Source organism: Carcharhinus amblyrhynchos, unplaced genomic scaffold (genome assembly GCF_965287045.1).
Source record: "Carcharhinus amblyrhynchos unplaced genomic scaffold, sCarAmb.v2.hapA chromosome_102, whole genome shotgun sequence".
NCBI lineage: Eukaryota > Metazoa > Chordata > Chondrichthyes > Carcharhiniformes > Carcharhinidae > Carcharhinus > Carcharhinus amblyrhynchos.
Window position 1 is genome coordinate 558,735 of NW_027649842.1, and position 18,191 is coordinate 576,925.

The 18,191-nt window shown below is 50.0% G+C and overlaps 1 protein-coding gene across 2 annotated transcripts in view; it reads left to right on the forward strand.

Annotated features, from left to right (window-relative positions):
• Window positions 1-7,141: 7,141 nt before the first annotated feature.
• The window catches only part of LOC145338588 (cyclin-dependent kinase 17-like), a 93,066-nt gene continuing 82,016 nt past the window's right edge, over window positions 7,142-18,191 (forward strand). Inside the window, exon 1 of one of the 2 annotated variants that reach the window (XM_080182941.1) lies at window positions 7,142-7,282. The gene's annotated coding sequence lies outside the window, so the exon portion shown is untranslated. Of the gene's footprint in view, window positions 7,283-7,534; window positions 7,615-18,191 lie in introns of those variants that run through there. The other variant, XM_080182943.1, reaches the window with a different exon arrangement.

Here is an 18,191-nt window from a genome sequence, read left to right on the forward strand (position 1 = left end):
ATTCACATCTCATCTGCATAAACTTTTCACCCTTCACCTTGTCTGAGCAAAAGACAAAACCCAGTTGTGTCTCTTGTTTATCCGTCTCAGCGGTACAGATTCTGTGTGGTCCCCACTGCGCTGACAATATTAATGGATGTATTAATAAAACACTTCCAGTCTAAGAATCAATCTTGTATCCGCACTGTCAGAGGGGTCAGTACTGAGGATGAGCCGCACTTGCAAAGTTCAGTGCTGAGAGAGTGCCACACTGTGGGAAGGTCAGTGCTGAGGGAGCGCCGCACTGTGGGAAGGTCAGCGCTGAGAGAGCGCCGCACTGTGGGAGGGTCAGTGCTGAGGGAGCGCCGCGCTGTGGGAGGGTCAGCGCTGAGGGAGCGCCGCACTGTGGGAGGGTCAGCGCTGAGGGAGCGCCGCACTGTGGGAGGGTCAGCGCTGAGGGAGCGCCGCACTGTGGGAGGGTCAGCGCTGAGGGAGCGCCGCACTGTGGGAGGGTCAGCGCTGAGGGAGCGCCGCACTGTGGGAGGGTCAGCGCTGAGGGAGCGCCGCACTGTGGGAGGGTCAGCGCTGAGGGAGCGCCGCACTGTGGGAGGGTCAGCGCTGAGGGAGCGCCGCACTGTGGGAGGGTCAGCGCTGAGGGAGCGCCGCACTGTGGGAGGGTCAGCGCTGAGGGAGCGCCGCACTGTGGGAGGGTCAGCGCTGAGGGAGCGCCGCACTGTGGGAGGGTCAGCGCTGAGGGAGCGCCGCACTGTGGGAGGGTCGGCGCTGTGGGAGGGTCAGTGCTGAGAGTCACTCCAACAGTGCAGTGCTCCTGCAACCTCAGATTTGTTGATGTGACTCTGGATTGGTATTTGAAGTCGTGCATGCCCTCTATCAGGTGGTTGGAATGAAACCTTATGAGCCACTGTTGCCTCTTTAGCCACCAGACAGGCACATGATTCCATCTAAGTTTGTTTTACAAAACTGTGAGAGCAGCCAGGATTGACTTGGCCTTTGAACCTGCTGTCCCTCCAGGGAGCTCTTCAGTTCTACTCGCGGTGTTTCCCCTCACAGCGAGTCTCTTTCCTTATTTGATTTTGTGGGACATTCTCCAAGGGAGACGCCTTCTCCTGCCACACTGTGGCGTTGTGTGCTTGCTTAAAGCAGTGCCACCAATCGCTCCATTCATCAAGTAACTGAAACACTGAGACTGGAACTGTGCACAGTGCTCCCAGTGTGGGTCTAACTGAGGGATATAGAGACTGGAACTGTGCACAGTGCTCCAAGTGTGGGTCTAACTGAGGGATATGAAGACTGGAACTGTGCACACTGCTCCAAGTGTGGGTCTAACTGAGGGATACAGAGACAGGAACTGTGCACAGTTCTCCCAGTGTAGGTCTAACTGAGGGATATAGAGACTGGAACTGTGCAAAGTGTTCCAAATGTGGGTCTAACCAAGGGATATGGAAAGTGGAACTGTGCACAGTGCTCCCAGTGTGGGTCTAACTGAGGGATACAGAGATGGGGACTGGGCACAGTTCTCCCAGTGTAGGTCTAACTAAGGGATATGGAGACTGGAACTGTGCACAGTGCTCCCAGTGTAGGTCTAACCGAGGGATATGGAGACTGGAACTGTGCACAGTGCTCCCAGTGTAGGTCTAACCGAGGGATATGGAGACTGGAACTGTGCACAATGCTCCAAGTGTGGATCTATCTGAGGGAAATGGAGACTGGAACTGTATACAGTGCTCCAAGTGTGGGTCTAACTGAGGGATATGGAGACTGGAACTGTGCACAGTGCTCCCAGTGTGGGTCTAACCGAGACAAATGGAGATTGGAACTAAGCACAATGCTCCAAGTGTGGGTCTAACCAAGGGATACGGAGACTGAAACAGCTTGCATTGACTTCCTACTGCATTAAATCAGCAAATTCCTCTGTATCAACATCCTGGGGGTTGCCATTGAGCAGAAACTGAACTGGGCCTAGCTGCATACATACTGTGGCTACCAGAATGGTCAGAGGCTGAGTAACTCACCTGACTCCCCAAGGCTTGTCCACCATCTACAAGGCACAAGTCAGGAGTGTGATGGAATATTCCTTCTTGCCTGGATGACTGCGGCTCCTACAACACTCAAGAAGCTCAACACCGTCCGGGAGAAAGCATCCCCGCTGGCGCTCCCACAAACACTCACTTCCTTCACCAGTGACACACTGCAGTGACTCACCAAGGCTCCTTAGGCAGCACCTTCCAAACCCACCATTCTAGAAAGACAAGGGCAGCAGATACCTGGGAGCACCGCCATTTGCAGGTTTCCCTCTGACAGTCTCACCATCCTGACTTGGAAGTATATTGGCCATTCCTTCACTGTGGCTGGGGTCAAAATCCTGGAACTCCCTCCCTAACAGCACTGTGGGTGAACGGACACCATGCATGGACTGCAGTGGGTTCAAGATGGTGGCTCACCCACCACCTCCTCAAGGGCAATTAGGGATGGGGGATAAATGTAGGGTCTGGCCAGCGACCTCACTTTCTGTGACTAATGGAAATGTGTGAGGTTATGCAGAGAGGGCCCAGGTAAGTTACTCTGTCACAGAGTCGGTGCAGAAATGTTGGGCCGAAAGGCTTCTTAGCACTGTAGGGATTTTATGATTCTATAAAAAATGTGTGTTTGGGGACTGTGTAGATAAGATTGGCATTAAAATATAGAGGGGGAAAGATGGAAAGGGAGTAATCTTTCTCTTCAAAGAATAGAAAATGCTGGAAATACAATGCAGGTCAGACAGCAAGTGGGGCACCAGGTAACATTGATGCATTCAATCTGAAACATTAGCTCTGCATCTCGCTCCATGGATGCTGCCTGACCAACTGAGTATTTCCAGCACTCCCTGTCTCCCTTCCAGATTCGCAGTAGTTGCACCCGGGACCTCTCCCCGCTGTCTCAACGCTGTGGAATCTTTCTGTGCAGGTAGAATGCTGAAATTTATTTGTGAAGAGTCCAGTGGCGCCAACGACAGAGAGAGTGAAGTGAAGGAACCCTTGGTGAACGCCAGCGAGTCCCGGAGAATCAACCGGAGCACTGACCCAGCCTGTCGGCAGGTAAGCCCCTTCTGACTGCGACTGAACCAGCCTATTGCGCACGGTGACAGACCGAGTGCTGGAAAATGGGATTAGAATGATAAGGGCTTCAGGTCTGGCGATGGGCTGAAGGACCTCTCTTTTTGACTGGTTATTCCCACCCTGTAACTTCACATCAGAGTTGTGGGGGGGTCAGAAATCAGCCTGTACCCGAAATGGAACTGTGCCCTCTCCCCCTCACCACCTCCCCCTCCCTCCTGAAACCTCAGCTCTCTGTGGATCCGAAACCTGCCTTAATAGATTCACCCAGCGCCCGAGCGTCTTATAACATCTCAAAGATCTCTCTGTTGTCAGAGAGCCATTGTGTATTTCCTTGGAACAAAGATGACTGAGGGGGTGAGTTGATTTGCTTTATTGTTGTCACATATATTAATGTATCGTGAAAAGTATTGTTTCTTGCGCGCTGTAAAGACAAAATATACCGTTCATAGAGAAGGAAAGGAGAGGGTGCAGAATGTAGTGTTACAGTCACAGCGAGGGTGTAGAGAAAGATCAACTTAATGTGAGGTAGGTCCATTCAAAAGTCTGACAGCAGCAGGGAAGAAGCTGTTCTTGAGTCGGTTGAAATGTGACCTCAGACCTTTGTATCTTCCTGACAGAAGAAGGCGGAAGAGAGAATGTCCGGGGAGCGTGGGGCCTTTGATTATGCTGGCTGCTTTGCCAAGGCAGCGGGAAGTACAGACAGAGTCAATGGATGGGAGGCTGGTTTGATAGAGGTGTACAAAATGATAAGGGGAAGAAATAGAGTGGACGGGATAACATTATTCCCTTTAGTGGAGAATTCTAGAACCAGGGGACAGAGATTCAGAATAAGTGGCAGTAGATGTAGAGGGGGCATGAGGTTTATTATGCAGAGGGTGGTGGCTATCTGGAATTCACTGCCTGAGTTGGTGGTGGAGGCAAAGACTCTAAACTGTTTTAGAAAACAGTACCTGGATCCGCACCTTCAGTGCGTAAACTACAGGGCCAAGGGTTGGGGTGCAGGAAAGTGGAATTAAAAAAGGCACCAGGGTCTTCTCAGGATGTCATGGACAAGATGGGCCGAATGCCTCCATCTGTGCTGCAACCTTTCTTTGGTTCCAAAGCATTTAACAATTGATGTTCCTTTTGGAAGTGTGGTGAGTGCTCGTTCGCCCAACGGAAGCCTACTCTGCGTGGGCACTTTCTTTGCCTCTTGTTCCTCCCCACCCACTTACACTCCCAGTCTCTGACCCCCAACCTCCTCACCTGCCCCGTCCAAAACTTTTGCCCAGGGCTTGGCTGACTTTTGAGGAGTTTCAACTTTCTAAAAGTTGAAACCGATGCGAATGTTTTAGGAACATGTCTGTACCCCAGCGGACATGAATCATTAATCCTGCAGAAATTTTGAAAGGATTCTTAATGTCTGTCGGAATATAGAGCCACAATCTTTCCTCATTGCATCATGTCATCTCAGACCCACATTCCAGTGCCTGGCAAAAGGCTGCTACACTCTCGCCTCAACTGAAAGCTCTTGGTTGCTAAGTGCTGAGTTTCATTTAAAAAAATACCATGGCATTAGTGTGGATGAGACCTGCAATACTGCGAACAATTTGGGTCCCCTTATGTCAGGAAAGATAGACTGGCATTGGAGGCAGTCCAGAGATGCTTCGCTAGCTCGATTCCCAGTTTTATTTTATTCATTCTGGGACATGGGCATCGTTGTCTGGCCAGCATTTATTGCCCATCCCTAATCACCCTTGAACTGACTGGCTTGCTAGGCCATTTCAGAGGGCAATTGAGAGTCAACTATATTGCATAATCAGAGAGAAAATAGCTAATCATTTAGTAAAACTGAATGTAATCAGACCGAGCCAACATGGTTTTATGAAAGGCAAATCATGTTTGACAAATTTGCTCGAATTCTTTGAGGATGTAACAAGGAAAGTGGATAGAGGGGAACCTGTAGATGTGGCGTATTTAGGTTTCCAAAAGGCATTTGACAAGGTGCTGCACAAGAGACTGGTGCATAAAGTAAAAGACCATGGAATTGGAAGAAGTGTGTTAGCATGAATTAGAAACTGGCTGTCACATAGAGAGTTGGAATCAATGGCTCCTTTTCAGAGTGGAAAGATGTAACTAGTGGAATGCCGCAGGGATCAGTTCTCAGCCCGCAGTTGTTCACTACTTACATCAATGACCTGGAGAAAGGAACAGAATGTAAGGTTTCCAAGGTTGCCGATGATACTAAGATAGGTGGAAGGGCGGTTTGTGACGAGGATATCGTGATACTGCAACGGGGTACAGATAGATTGGGTGACTGTACTAAAACTGGGCAAATGGAGTTTAATGTAGTGAAGTGGGAGGTCATGCCCTTCAGTAGGACGAATCAAAATTCAAGTTATTATCTAAATGGAGAGAGACTGCAGGTGAGTGAAGTACAGAGGGATCTGGCTGTTCCAGTGCATGAATATCTAAAAGCTAGCAGGCAGGTGCAATAAGTAATTAAGAATGCAAACTGCATTTTGGCTTTATTGCAGTAGGGGCTGGAGTTTAAAAATAGGGAGGTTTCATTGCAATTGTGCAGGGTGTTGGTGAGGCCTCAGCTGGAATACTGCGCAGAATGTTGGACCCCTTACCTAACAAAAAGGATATAGTAACACTGGAGTCAGGCCAAAGGAGATTCTCCAGGTTAATTCCTGGGATGAGAGAGTTGTCCTGTCAAGAGAGACTAAATAGTCTGGGTCTGTATTCCTGGGAGTTTAGAGTGAGGGATGAATTTATTCAAACATACACAATCCTGAGAGGGACTGACAGGGTAGATGGTGAGATGTTTTCACTAATGGGAGAGTCTGGAACAAGGGGACATCGCTACAAGATACAGGGCCACTCATTTAAAACTGAAGTGTAGAAATGTCTTCTCGCAAAGGGTGGTGCATCTCTGGAATTCTCTGTCCCAAAAGGGTGCTGGAGGCTGGATCATTGGAAACATTTAAAGTGGAGGTGGGTAAATATTTGACAGATCGAGGAATAGGGAGCTCGGGGGAAATGGCACAGAAAAGGAGGCCAGCACTCATCACCCATGATCATATTGAATGGCAGGGCAGGCCTGAGGGGCTGAGTAGCCAACTCCTGCTATGGTTTCATGTGTTTGTGTGAGTGTGTGTGTATCTCTGAGTCTGAGTGTGTGTGAGTGAGTGTAAGAGTGTGAATGAGTATGTGAGAGAGTGTGTGTGTTTTTATAAGTGAGTGAGTGAGCATGAGTGTGTGTGTATGAGAGAGAGAAAGTGAGAATGTTGTGTCTAAGCATGAGTGTGTGTGTGTGTATGAGTCTGTGAGTATGAGTTTGTGTGTGTGTGTATGAGTTTGTGAGTATGAGTTTGTGTGTGTGTATGAGTCTGTGAGTATGAGTTTGTATGTGAGAGTGTGTGTGTGTGTGTGTGTGTGTGTGTCAGTGTATGTGTGTGAGTGGGTGTGTGTGTATGTCAGTGAGTGAATGTGTGAGTATGTGTGTATGTAGTAACTCTGCTGTGTGCAGTTCCTGCTCTGAGCTTGGGACTGGTGTGTGGATATCCAGAAGCTGCAGCGGGAAGTGATGCTACTGCCAAAGACCATTGTCCCTGTGTTTCCCCTGCAGCCCCGTCGCTACCCATCGGGAGTCTGGGGGAGGAGGAAGGGGGTGAGGACTCCAATTCCCAGCCTGCAGCCCGCCGCGCCTGAGCACCCCCTCCCCCTCCCTGCCAGCCTCCGGCATCTCAGAGCCATCCAACAAGCTGCATTCAGGGGGAGGGACGGGTAGGTAGCTTGGCATGACCACACGCTTCCTCCCAGCCCTTCGGAACCAGACCGCCGGGAGCGGGCATGCCAGTCCCAGTCCGAAACCCAGAGCCAGGAAGCCTCTTGTCCCCTCCCCGACGATCAGCAATAAGTGACTCCCCGCACTGCCCTCTCCTCCCCTGCCTCCCCAGCGTCCACAGTGGTAGGATCCCAGCCTGCAGCTGTTCAATGGAATCCGGAGCGGACCAAACAGTGCGGAGGGGGGGTGGGTGGAGGGACGGAGGGAAGAGAGAGAGGCTGCTGTTGTTTAATAATACATGATCGGGAGCTGCACACACCAAGCAGGCAGCAGCCCCCCGAGGGACGGATGCAGCATGCCCGTCTCGTCGCACTGAGGGGCCATCAGCACCGCTGGATTTGGTAGGCAGTGCCGGGTGAGTACACTGGCGAGCCTCTCCCCCCTCCCACCTCCTCTGCAACTGGAGCTGCCGGCTCCCAGAGCCTCTCTCCTCTCCCACTGTGTGTGTGTATGTGTGTGTGTGTGTGTCTGCGCAGGAACTGCAGTGACAATGTCTGGGGATTACTGGGAGACAGCCTGACCATCAAATCTAACCCCCACCCTCCCCACTACTCCTCCACCCTGACCCTGAAACCTCCACCATCCTCCCCCTTTACACACATCTCTCCCCCTCCGCCCCATCCCTCACCAAACTCAGGAGCAAGCAGGAGACCAGAGCCCACGGAGTGCTCCCTTTTATCCTGGCAGGTAACAAAACAGTTTCCCCCACCCTCCCCTCCACTGTGTGGCTTTGTCCACTATTGAATGTAGCTGCTTGTTTATTATTTGGTGAGTGAGTGTGTGTGTGTGTGTATGTGTGTGTTTAAATCTATATGCTGGGCTGTGTGTTAGCAGGCAGGCTGTGCTGGACCGAAAAGCTTCTTCATTGTTGACATAGTGGCAGCCCCAGCTTACCCCAGTGCGCAGGCGTGGAGGGCCTCCTTAAAGGGGAAGATGTTGTCTTTCTTTTCAATGTATATATCCATCCTATCGCGGAATGGCTATGGGGCAGATGGAGTCCATTCAGTCCACTGTGTGGGCACCTTCTCCCCATAACCTGCACCTTTTTCCTTTCCAGACAGCGGTCTTTACCGCGCCGCCGCCGCCACCACACCCCCCCCCTGCGGATTGAATCTGCCTCCAATGCACTCTTGAGGAGCGCTTTCCTTTGATTTGATTTATTATTGTCACATGTATTGAGATACAGTGAAAAGTACTGTTTCTTGCGCACTATACAGACAAAGCATACTGTTCATAGAGAAGGAAACGAGAGAGTGCAGAATGTAGTGTTACAGTCACAGCGAGGGTGTAGAGAAAAATCAACTTAATGTGAGGTAGATGCATTCAAAAGTCTGACAGCAGCAGGGAAGAAGCTGTTCTTGAGTCGGTTGGTACATGACCTCAGACTTTTGTATCTTTTTCCCGACGGAAGAAGGTGGAAGAGAGAATGGCCAGGATGTGTGGAATCCTTAATTATGGTAGCTGTTTTTCCGGGGCAGCAGGAAGGATAAACAGAGTCAGTTCCAGGTCTTACCCGCTCGCTGCGTGAAAAACGTTTCTCCTCGGGTTGCTGAGGCTTCTCACTCCAATTGCCTCCAATCTGTGCTCCCCCCGGTTCCACATCCTCATGCCAATGAGAACAGATTCTCTCCCTCACGACTCTGACACGAGCCCCAAAACCCTCATGATTCTGAGTCCTTCAATCAAATTTCCTCTCAACCTTCTCTCCTCCAGGGAGAACAGTCTCAACTTCCCCAATCTATCCTCAGAACTGAAGTCCCCTCATCACTGGGACTATTCTCGCCAATTTCTACCATGTACTCTCTCTGTCTCTCGCTGCCCCTCTCTCTTGCTCTCTGGGTCACTCTGTCTGTCTGTCTCTCTCTTTCTGGTTCTCACTCTCTGGCTCATTCTCTCTCTGGCTCCCTCTCCCTCTCTCTCTCTCTCCCCCCTCTCTCTCCAATGCCCTCACATCCTTCCTAAAATCTGGCTCCCAGAACTGGCCAGCGATGCTCCAGTTGAGCCTGAAGCTGTGTTTTATAAAATTCTCCCTCCTCCTTGCTCTTAACCTCTGTGTCCCAATAAGAAAGCCCAGATTCTGCATGTTTCATTAACCACACTCACAGCGAGCCCTGCCACCTTTAATTGTGGACAGAGCAGCAGCTCCAGCTTCCTCAGTGGACAGGCATTGAGGGCTCTGTTAAAGGGGAAGGCATAGTCCTTAAAAAAATACATATAGATACCATGGTGACTTGTACAGCTGCTGAGTGATACAGTTTATTATAGGAGGAAGGATTGAATTTAGAAAACAGTCTCTTTTTTGTTAGGTAGTTTTTTGTTTTGCTTTGAAAGGAAACATTGGCAGTGCAGCGGGAATGTCAGTGACTCCCCACTCCCTCCCCCTGCCTCCCCACTGCTGTTGAATGCAGAGCAAATTGTTTAGGATGAGATGGGGGGAACGGGGGTGTTCCCGCTACTCTCCCCTGCCTCTCTGCTACAGCCCTTCTGTGAACTTGCTACTTCTGTTCGATAAGGCAGGATAGTGGCACTGCTGAAACTGATGAAGTTTGAGGGCAGACCTCCCTCCAGACTGAAATCTGCAGGACCCAGAGTTCCTTTCCTCATTGCCTCTTGCCGTCCTGAAATCTCCTCACTCCCGTGTTTTAAGATTGAAGATGGCCAACAGCACTTAAGTTTAAAGCGTACTTATTGGTGTCATAAGTAAGGTTCACTGCTGTGAAGTTACTGTGAAAATCCCCTAGTCACCACACTCCGGCGCCTGTTCAGATACACTGAGGGGTAATTTAACATGGCCAATGCACCCTAACCAGCACGTCTTTCAGACTGTGGGAGGAAACCAGAGCACCCGGAGGAAACCCACACACACACTGGGAGAATGCACAGACTCCACACAGACAGTGACCCAAGGGGGGAATTGAACCCGGATCCCTGGCACTGTGAGGTGGCAGTGCTAACCATTGTGCCACCATCTCCTCACCCTGAGCTTTAAGTTTGAAGATGGCCAACATTGGGTGCTGGGAATTGGCAGAGAATGTCCCCTTGTTGCTGCATAGCTCTCTGTTTGCAAACAAAAGCAGGAAAGTTTGAGTGGGGTGGGGAGGTGGGGATGGGGTGTGGTGGAGATGGAAGAGAGAGAGGGTGCTGTGATTCAAGGAGTCCTTGCTGACTGGAACCATGTGTAAGATGCTGCTTTTGAAAGCGAGTTTTGCAATCCATCCGGCACAATCTGAACTAAAAGTGGGGCCACAGAAGTGTTTTGCTACTTTCTCCTCCCTCCCTGCCCCAACCTGACTGGCAAACCCCCAACACCTTGAGGGACCCCTGTGCCGCTGCTGTGATCAGCTAGCCATGTCCCTTCTGTCCATGCTGTTCTGTTGTGAAGGTGGTTGCTGGGAGAGTGTTAGATTAAAGAAACTAGAAGCAGGAGGAGACCATTCGGCCCTTTGAATCTGCTCCGCCATTCATTTTGATCATGGCTGATCATCAAGTTCAATATCCTGATCCCCCCTTCCCCCCCGTATCCCTTGACCTTTAGCCCCAAGAGTGATATCTAATTTCTTCTTGAAATCACACAACGTTTTGGCTTCAGCTATTTTCTCTGAGAGTGAATTCCACAAATTCACCACCCACTGGGTGAAGAAATTTCTCCTCACTTCAGTTCTGTCGGGGAACCCCAGTGAATATAACCCTAACTGACTCAATCTCTTCTCCTACACCATGCCAGGAATCAGCCTGGTAAACCTTTGCTGTGCTCCCTCTGGAGCTGTTTGTTGTGCTTGACACAGGTGGGTCAGAGACAGCGAGCTGAAGAAAGCCTAATGCCTGTAAACTCTGCTGCCCCCGTGTCAGTGCAGCTCCTGCACAAACACATACATACGCACAGAGAGAGAGGAGAGTCCCAACTGCCCATCACCCTGCCTGCCCTTGGGCTTGCTGTCTCTTCCAAAATTCTCATTATTATGTTCAAATCAAATATCCCTCCTTGGAGATGTCACCCACTCTCACCATGTCTGTAATCTCCTCCAGTCCTACAACCCTCTGGGTTCCTCCAATTCCAGCCTCTTGAGCATCCCCCCCCCGATTTCCATCACTCCACCATCAGCAGCTGTGCCTACCTAGAGAGCCTAAGCTTTGACATTCCCTCTGTAAACCTCTATGTCTCCCTATTGCTCTCGCTCATGCACTCTCTCTCTCTTATTCTCTCTCTCTGTGTGTCTCTCTCTCTCTGTATCTCTCTCTCTCTGTGTGTCTCTCTCTCTCTCTGTCTGTCTGTCTCTCTCTGTCCTGTGTGTGTCTCTCTGTCCTGTGTGTGTCTCTCTCTCCTGTGTGTGTGTCTCTCTCCCTCTGTCTCTCTCTCTCTCTCTCTGTCTCTCTCTCTCCCTCTGTCTCTCTCTCCCTCTGTCTCTCTCTCTCTCTTTCTGTCTCTCTCTCTCCCTCTCTCTCAGTCTGTCTATTCTGATCCTTTCCTCTCTCTGACTCTCCCTACCTTTCTGTCAATCTCTCTCTACATACTGTCTGACAAACTCTTTCTTTCTCTCTCTGTCTCTCTTTCTCCCTCACTCTCTGTCTCTCTCTCTTTCTCTTTCTCTCTCTCTCTCTCTCTCTCCTCCTTTGGTTTGCACTGCTGCCTCACAGTGCCAGGGACCCGGGTTCGATTCCCAGCTTGAGTCACTGTGTGGAATCTGCACATTCCCCCTGTGTTTGCGTGGGTTTCCTCCAGGTGCTGTGGTTTCCTCCCACAGTCCGAAAGACGTGCTGGTTAGGGTGCATTGGCCGTGCTAAATTCTCCCTCAGTGTATCCAAACAGGTGCCGGAGTGTGGCAACTAGGGGATTTTCACAGTAACTTCATTGCAGTGTTAATGTAACCCTACTTGTGGCACTAATAAATAAATAAATTTTCCACAAGATGATTCCTGTCCTAATATCTCCTCATGTGGTTTGGTGTTAGTTTTGTTTTAGTATTGTTTCTCTGAGTGCTTTGGGACTCTCCTCGGGTTGAAGGCGCTATAGTAATGTAGCTCAGTGTGGTTGTGGAACGTGGGTATTGCCCTGGATGAGGCTGTGCTGCCCCACAAGCTGAAATCACAGAAGATGTGACCATGGGAGAGGGGAGGGGACAGTGTAAACACATCAGAGGCTTCTTTGGAGTTAACTTGATAGGTCCTGTCGGAGTGGACTGTCGATGACCTGTGCTGTGATAAAGATTAGCCAGCGCGCCATCGTTGAGGAATGCTGCTGAGGCTTTGAGCAGGCTGGAGTTGATGGTTTCAAACTCTCGACCCTCTCGATCAGACCCTCTGAGCCCCCACCTGGCTGATCTCGTTCCCGTTCCCTCGGGGCAGGCTAGCTGCCAAAATGTGCGTGAGGCTGGTAAAGTCAGAGGCTTTGGGGCACACCGAGTTTTGCAATCGATCCCCTGTGAGGGCTGAGGAGACAGCGCGAGATGAGAAAGCTAGTGTGTGTGTGTGTGAGAGAGAGAACCAGAGTGAATAGAGTTGTCCTCATTGTTCCGTGGCAGAATAGACAGGGAGCAGGTTGCTTCTGGCCCCTCCTGGCTGGAGAATGTCATACATGATTGTGTGGGATGGGGAATAATGTGAGAAAACACTGAGCTCCGGCTATATATAGGGAGAACCATCTGTTGGCTTATTTCATTTGACGAAACATTCTCTTCCTCCCCCTCCCCCACCCCACACCTCGATTGACAGCGATTTGTACGTGAGATGGAATGTGCAAGGGCACTGTAACCTCATTCTTGTGCGCTGGAGAGACGGGGGCGGGCGGGGGGGCGGTGGTGGTGGGAGGAAGCGAGTCAGTTGTCCGCTGGGGGGGTGCGGGGTGTTGGTGGAATGTGTCATGTTTCAGCCTTTGTCTTTGGGTGACAAATGAGCAGGTGGGAATGAGCAAAGCTCGTTCTCCAGGACTGAGACCCTCGCAGTCTAGCAGGGCAGCCCGACAGCCTGGGGGGAGGGGGGGCTGTGCAGCCCAGTCCCAGCCCACTCCCCACACCTTCCCCACTGGCGGTGGGGGAGGGGATGCACCTAGTAGAGGGGAGACACAGGAGACTGCTGCCTTCCCACTCCGGGAGGTGCGTTCCCCCCAGCCCTTTGTGTCAACAGTGGGGTACGGAAAAGGAACAACATAAGCATCTTGGGGGTCCTAGTTCAGGGTTCTCGTTAGGTTAAACTTGCAGGTTGAGTTGGTAGTTAGGCAAATACGATGTTAGCATTCATGTCGAGTGGACTAGAATACAAGAGCAGGGATGTAATTCTGAGGCTGTATAAGGTTCTGGTCAGAGCTCATTGTGAGCAGTTTTGGGCCCCGTATCTAAGGAAGAGTCCAGAGGAAGTTCACAAGAATGATCCCTGGAGTGAAGACCTTGATGTATGAAGAGTGCCTGAAGACTCTGGGTTTGTACTCGTTGGAGTTTAGAAGGATGAGGGGGGGATTTTATTGATACTTACAGGATACTGCAAGGCCTGGATAGAGTGAACATGGGGAAGATATTTCCATTAGTAGGAGAGACTAGAACTCGAGGACCCGGCCTCAGAGTAAAGGGATGAACTTTTAGAATCGAGATGAGGAGAGAATTCTTCAGCCAGAGGGAGGTGAATCTGTGGAATTCATTGTCGCAGAGGCCGGGTCACTGAGTGTGTTTAAGACAGAGATAGGTAGGTTCTTGATAGATAGACAAGGGGATCTAAGGTTACGGGAAAAAGGTGAGAGAATGGAGTTGAGAGACATGTCAACCGTGATGGAATGGAGTAGGCTAGTTGGGCTGAATGGCCTAATTCTGATCTGATATCCTACGGTTTTATGGTCACCCCAGACCTAGCTCTTGGAGCAAATATTTGGTCCTCTGTCTAAGTAGCTCCTCCACCCACCCACCCTCCTGTTGCCCATCTCTGAAGTAATGCCTCACCCTACCACCCACGAACCTGCTTCACCCATCGACCACCCTTTGTGGAGAAGAACACACTGATGTCTGTCTGAATCAGACAGGAGGAGGCCATTTGATTTCCCCCCCAACCCCCCTGCCATCCAACCCAATCATACTCCTCAGAACTGCAGCATTTCCCAGTGCGTACCGCAGTACTTTCTAGATGCTTAAGGGTCTCCACCTCTGTCACCCTTTCAGGCAGTGAGTTCCAGATCCTTCATTTATTCACATGGATGTGGACCATCACTGGGTACGGCCAGCTTTTGTTGCTCATCCCTAATTGCCCTTGAACTGAATGCCACACTAGGACTATTTCAGAGGGGCCCTTAAGAGTCATAGAAACCATAGAGTTCCTACAGTGCAGAAGGAGGACATTTGGCCCATCGAGCCTGCAGCCGACCACAATCCCACGCAGGCCCTATCCCCATAACCCCACATATTTACCCTGCTAATCCCCCTGATAGTAAGGGGCAATTTAGCATAGCCAATCCACCTAACCTGCACACCTTTGCATCACATTGCTGTGGGTCTGGAGTTATGCGTAGGCCAGAATGGGTAGGGACAGCAGATTTACATGGAATCCCTATTGTGCCATTCAGCCCATCGAGTCTGCACCGACTCTGAAAGAACATCTGACCCAGATCCTGCCCTTTGCCTTACCTTTGTAAACCTACACATGTACCCTGGCTAAACCCCCTAACCCACACATCTTTGGAGTGTGGGAGGAAACCAGAGCACCCAGAGGTAACCCACGCAGCCACAGGGAGAATGTGCAGACAGTGACCCAAGCTGGGAATCGAACCCAGGTCCCTGGCGCTGAGAGGGGACAGTGCTAACCAGTGTGCTACCGTGCCCTAAAGGGCAGGATAAATCAGGTGGCATTTTGCAACAACAGTTTCACCATTACAGAGACTAGCTTTCAATCCTGGATCTTATTGAATTTCAATTCCACTAGCTGGGATAGGAACCCCTGTCCCCAGAACATTAGCTTGGACTTGGATTACCACTGTTTCCTCCTCTGGGGGGAAGAATCCCCTCTAAATTCCCCACCTTGTTCCTTAAATCTGTGCTCCCTGGCAGTGGATTCCTCAGCCGAGTGGAATCAGGACTTCCTATCTGTACGATCTGGAGATCTCTTTATTTCACGCAGTTTAGTGCAATCTCCCTGCATTGCCAGTTCCAATCCCAGCCTCTCCAAACCCCCCACATCAATTAGAATTCAACTTGTTCTGCAGGTTCAATAGGAAGCAATCTTTCTCCATTTAACATTTTCTCTCCTCTTTCCTGTTATAGAAACCAGAAGCAGGAGGAGGCCATTCGGCCCTTTGAACCTGCTTCGCCATTCATTTTGACCATGGCCGATCATCAAATTCAATATCCTGATCCCCGCTTTCTCCCCATATCCCTCGATCCCTTTAGCCCCAAGGGCTATATCTAATTTCTTGAAATCACACAACGTTTTGGCCTCAACTACTTTCTGTGGGAGTGAATTCCACACATTCCCCACCCTCTGAATGAAGAAATTTCTCCTCACCTCAGTTGGTCTTTCTTGATTTTCAGAAGGCGTTTGACAAGGTACCTCACAAGAGGTTATTGCAGAAGGTCAGGGGGCATGGAATTGGGGGTAGGGTGTTAGCGTGGATAGAGGACTGGTTGTCAAATAGGAGGCAGAGAGTGGGGGTCAATGGGTGCTATTCGGATTGGCGGATGGTGACGAGTGGAGTGCCCCAGGGGTCGGTGCTGGGGCCTCAGCTATTTACCATTTATATAGATGATCTGGAGGAGGGAACCGAGTGTAGGGTGTCGAAATTTGCTGATGACACCAAGATTGGTGGAAAGGCAAATTGTGCGGAGGGTGTGGAGAGTCTACAGAAGGATCTAGATAGGCTGGGCGAATGGGCCAGGAAATGGCAAATGGAATTTAATGTTGGCAAGTGCGAGGTGGTCCTCTTTGGTAGGAATAATGGTAGGAAGGATTATTACTTGCGTGGAGAAAAACTGCAGCAGGCGACGGTGCAGAGGGACCTCGGGGTCCTTGTGCATGAGTCGCAAAAACCCAGCTTGCAGGTGCAGCAGGTGGTCAGGAAGGCGAATGGGATGCTGGCCTTCATCGCGAGGGGGATTGAATATAAAAGTAGGGAGGTCTTGCTGCGGCTGTATAGGGCATTGGTGAGGCCGCAGCTGGAGTACTGTGTGCAGTTTTGGGCGCCGTACTTACGCAAGGATATTTTGGCCTTGGAGGGAGTGCAGAGGAGGTTTACTAGGATGATGCCGGAGTTGAGGGGGTTGAGCTAAGAGGAGAGGCTGAATAAATTAGGCTTGTACTCGTTAGAGTTTAGAAGAATGAGGGGAGATCTCATTGAGACGTATAAGATGATGAATGGGATGGATAGGATAGAGGTGGAGAGACTCTTCCCGCTCAGAAAGGATAGTAGGACTAGGGGGCACAGCCTCAAGATAAAGGGGGGGGGGGCGGTTTAGAACGGAGTTGAGGAAGAACTTCTTCACTCAAAGGGTGGTGAATCTCTGGAATTCTCTGCCCGTTGAAGTGGTGGAGGCTACCTCGCTAAATATTTTTAAGACGCGGGTTGATGGGTTTTTGATAAGAGAGGGGATTAAGGGTTATGGGGAGAGGGCGGGAATGTGGAACTGAGCCACGACAGATCAGCCATGATCTTATTGAATGGCGGGGCAGGCTCGAAGGGCTAGTTGGCCTACTCCTGCTCCTATTTCTTACGTTCTTATGTTCTTATGTTCCTCAAACTCTGACCCCTAGTTCTGGACTCCCCCCACCATCGGGAACATTCTTTCTGAATCTACCCTGTCTAACCCTGTTAGAATTTTATAAGTTTCTATCAGATCCCCTCTCACTCTTCTAAACTCCAGTGAATATAATCCTAACCGACTCAGTCTCTCCTCATGTGACAGACCTGCCATCCCAGGAATCAGCCTGGTAAACCTTCGCTGTGCTCCCTCTATAGCAAGGACATCCTTCCTCAGATAAGGAGACCAAAACTGTACACAATACTCCAGGTGTGGCCTCACCAACACCTGGTACAATTGCAGTAAAACATCCCTATCCCTATACTCGAATCCTCTCACTATGAAGGCCAACATACCAGTTGCCTTCTTTACTGACTGCTGTACCTGCACGCTTACTTTCAGCAACTGATGCATGAGGACTCCAAGGTCTCGCTGAGTATCCACCTCTCTCAATTTACACCCATTCAAGTAATAATCTGCCTTCCTATTATTGTTGTCCTGCTGAAGTGCTTCCAGAATGCTATTTGATTGGAAGAGGTCACAGGAGCAGTCGGAGGGATACAGGCAGGGATGGAAGTTCGTTCTTCCTCATCTCTCTTGAGCCTTTCTGTTTGTGCCAAGTATCATTCCCTGGCAAGGGGGCTCAGCAGCTGCATTGTAGAATATCTTGGCCTTGTAGGGTGTACAATGTGCATTTACAGACTACCTGGGCCTCGATGGTTAAACTGTGAGGAGAGATTATACAAATGAGACTTGTTTTCCTTAGCATTTAGAAGGTTAAGAGGTGATCTGATCAAGATACTGACAGGAACATAAGAAATAGGAGCAGGAGTAGGCCATCTAGCCCCTCAAGCCTGCCCCGCAGACAGGCAGGGGTAGATAAAGATAAACTATTTTCACAGGTGGGAGATTCTTGTACTAAGAGGGGGATCTTCTAAAAATCAGGACCAAACCGTTCAAGGAGAGATGTTAGGAAGCACTTCTACATTCAAAGGGTGACAGAGGTTTGGAATTTTAAATGGCAGTCAATGAGCAATCAGTTGCTATCGTTAAATCTGATATAGATAATTCTTTACTATTAAGAGATATGGGCCAGAGGCAGGGATATGGACTTTAAGATAAATGAGCAAAATTAAGCCATTCAGCCCATCGAGTCTGCTCCATCATTCAGCTGTGGCTCATAATTTTCTCAACCCCATACTCCTGCTTTTCCCCGTAACCTTTGATCCCTTTACCAATCAAGAACGTATCTATCTCTGCCTTAGTTACACTCAATAACCTGGCCTCCCCAGCCCTCTGTAACAATGAATTCTGTAGATTCATCACCCTCTGGCTGAAAAAGTTCTTCCCCAGGCCAACCAATATCTCACTGAATGGCAGGAACAGACTCAGAAGGCTGAGTGGCCCAGTTCCTCTGCTTCCAGAGCCAGTGCAATCTCAGACCGGCAGGTCAGTATCTCTCACTGGCATCACCTTTTGCTTCAGTTTCTGGTGATGTGGAGTTCTGTCTTCTGCAGAATGTCTCATTGTCACCAACATGTCTTCGGATGTTGGAAATGC